We start from the raw sequence: 3,860 nt of genomic DNA on the forward strand, positions 1-3,860 counted from the left end.
CTGGCTTAAAATTAAAATGAGATGCATCAAGGGGGAAACTATGTATGAAGGTGTACTTGTTATTCATGTGGTTTTTAAATGTTCTAACACGATTATTCTTATTATTCTTATTATAAAGTGATTGATTATCTTCTTCAGCCATATTTTCTAAAAATGATGAGGATATCCTACAAAGTTTACCACTTAATGTACGTGAATGCACTCTCATGCAGATGTAGGAATATAATAAAATGAAGAAGAAAACAAAAGAAGAAGAAACAAAACAAAAGAAACAAAGTTAGATACAAGAAAAGTGAAAAGAGAAAATAAAATAAATATTATATTTTGTACAAGAATTTACCTCTTCAGCAACAACGCCAAAAACTTGACACAACCAAAAGGTTGATGTCTTCTCCCAAGTGCAAGAGTGTCGAAGTAATAAATAACCCGGCAAAACCAGGGTCGAACCACAAGGAGGTTAATTGTATAAATTATAAACAACAACAACAACAACAATAACAACAACAACAATAATAATAATAAAGAAGTTGATGATAATTTTAAGATGGAAGATCAACGTAAGGATTAGACAATAATAATAATAAATGTCATGGTTAGAGGATCCATTAATGGTATTTCAAACTAGTATAGTATAAACTCTTGTTACTCAAATGTAAACCACACACAAAGAAGGTTCCAATCAGATTATAAATTGTTAACATTATTACATTAGTTATATTATTAAAATAATGTTAATACTTGTAAAAGTTGTCAGGCATTCATGATTATAACTTATGTTAACAACAAATCAAGTTCCCTTCACAGCACAGGTATCGATTGTACCATACAGTTTGTGCTATGAAAGTGCCAAGCATTTATTGTACCAAGTGTTATATAACATAAATCTAGATTAGTCATTTAACAAGCAAAGTATTAAAGAGTGAACACGATAACAAATACAAAACATGTTAGTATCAAATATTAAAGTCCATGTTAAGTTTACACTATACTTATTCTTACACCATTAGTATAACCTTTTCACCTTAATATAATAAACTTAGCTAAACATAATGAAAGAGAGAAACATAAATAAATAAGATAAAAACATAAATAGAATAAAAGTTAACTAAGTAAAGGGAAGGGAATGAAAGGTATAAACAAGATACTAATGAAAATAAAACTTAAGCATTACAAAAATAAAAAAAGAGGAAGCAAGGGCATGATCTTGATCTGGAAACTAAGATGCCTAAATGTGATTGATACTTAAAAGTGTATTTTTATCAAGTTTTTATATCATCATTTTGCACTTGAAGTATCAATAACTCCTTAACTAAAGCATGTTTTATAATAATATATCTAATAATATAAGATACCTTTAATTTATGGTAAATGTTCATTTTAAATGCAGGCCTATCACATAAATAAAAGGATTGATTGATGAATTTAAGAACTAAAATTGAAAGGACAAAAAGATGGCCAAACTTAGAAAAGAGATGTCGGTGCAGTCCAAACCAGAACACTGTTCGGTAATTGGTTCATATCTAGAGCTATAGATCTTAGATTTAGGTCTACTTTATATGAATGGAAAGGTAAGAAATAGGCCTATAACTTTAATATGGAACTCAAGATCTAAAAAGGCCATTTTCAAGTCCAAATTGGAGCAACAACAAAGAAATCTGAATCTGTCTTCCAGCCCGAGCACTGTTCGGTATTTTGGCCATATCTGGAGTTCTAGAAGTCCAAATGAGCTGAAGTTTTTACACAAGAAAGCTGAGACAATTGCCTACAACTTTCATGGTTTCAACTGGCTTCAATTTTGACGTTATCAATGACGTTTTGGGCAGACAAGAGAAGATAAGGATTGTCACCAAGTCAAGAGTTGGCCACCCACTCATCAATTAGTCATCAAATCAATAGTTCCCATTTTTGGCCTATAAAAGGAGGCATTTGCCATGCATTTAGGCATCTTGGTTTCCAGATCAAGATCATGCTCTTCCTTTCTCTCTTTGTATTTTTTGTAATGTTTATGCTTTGCTTTCATTAATATTAAGTTTATGCCTTTCATTTCCTTTCCTTTACTTAGTTAACTTTTATGTTCTTATTTTGTTTATCTATTTTGCTTTCTTTCATTATGTCTAGCTAAGTTAATTATGTCAAGGTGAAAAGGTTACACTAATGGTGTAAGAATAAGTATAATGTAAACTTAATATGGACCTTAATGTTTGATACTAACATGTTTTATATTTGTTATCTTATTCACTCTTTAATACTTTGCTTGTTAAATGACTAATCTTGATTTATGTTGTATAACACTTGGTACAACAAATGCTTGGCACTTTCATAGCCCATAATGTATGGTATAACCGACACCTGAGCTATGAAAGGAACTTGATTTGTTGTTAACATAAGTTATAATCATGAATGCTTGACGAGATTTACAAGTATTAGCATTAATTGAATAAGATGACTAATGTAATCATGTTAACAATATATAATCTGATTGGAACCTCCTTTGTGTGTGGTTTCCAATTCAATAATAAGAGTTTATACTATACTTGTTTGATATACCATTAGTGGAACCTCTAACCTTGACATTTGTTATTATTATTGTTTAATCCTTACATTAATATTCCATCTCCAAGTTCTCATCATCATCTTCTTCTTCTCTTTCTTTACTATTATTATTATTATTATTATTATTATTATTATTGTTGTTGTTGTTATTGTTGTTTTATAATTGTTGTTTATAATTTGTACAATTAACCTCCCTGTGGTTCGACCCCGGTCTTGCCGGGTTATTTATTACTTCGACACTCCTGCACTTGGGAGAAGACATCAATCTTTTAGTCGTGTCAAGTTTTTGGCGCCGTTGCCGGGGAGGTAAGTTCTTGTATAAATTATAGTATTTATTTTATTTTCTCTTTTCACTTTTCTTGTATATAACTTTGTTTCTTTTCTTTTGTTTCTTTTTATTTTGTTTTCTTCCTCCTTTTTTTGCTTTCTTCTTCTTTTTTTTATTTTATTCCTGCACGTGCATGAGAGTGTGGTCACGTACATCAAGTGGTAGACTTTGTAGGGTATCCTCATCATTTTCAGAAAATATGGCCGAAGAAGATAATCAATCACTTCATAATGAAAATAATGAGAATAACCGTGCTAGAACACTTAGAGACCACATGAATCCCACAAGAACAAGTGCACCATCATGCATAGTTTTTCCTCCTGATGCATCTCATTTTAATTTTAAACCAGGTATTATTCAACTTTTACCTTCTTTTCATGGCTTAGAATTGGAAAATCCATACTTGCATTTAAGGGAATTTGAGGAGGTTTGTAACACATATAATGATTCAAATTGTAGCATGAACACCATCAAATTAAAGCTTTTTTTCTTTTTCATTAAAAGATAAAGCCAAAACATGGCTACAAAATTTGAGACCAGGATCCATTTGTGCTTGGGATGAAATGCAACAACAGTTTTTAAAGAAGTTTTTTCCATCTCACAGAACAAATTCTTTCAAAAGACAAATCACCACTTTCACTCAAAAACCAGGAGAAACATTTTACCAATATTGGGATAGGTATCGAGACTTGCTTAATACTTGCCCTCATCATGGTTTTGAAACATGGAGATTGGTTTTACTTTTTTATGAAGGCTTAACACCTAAAGATAGGCAAATGGTTGAATTGATGTGCAATGGAACTTTTGAAGCCTAGAGATAGGCAAATGGTTGAATTGATGTGCAATGGAACTTTTGAAGATAAAGACTCTGATGAAGCAATGAAGTACTTAGACTTGTTAGTTGAAAATGCTCAAAATTGGGACACCGCAGGTACTTATGAGGTACCGAGTAAAACTCAACCTCATACATCTAGTGGAG

The sequence above is a fragment of the Populus euphratica genome, unplaced genomic scaffold (genome assembly GCF_000495115.2).
Source record: "Populus euphratica unplaced genomic scaffold, PopEup_1.0 scaffold694.1, whole genome shotgun sequence".
Taxonomy (NCBI): Eukaryota; Viridiplantae; Streptophyta; class Magnoliopsida; order Malpighiales; family Salicaceae; genus Populus; species Populus euphratica.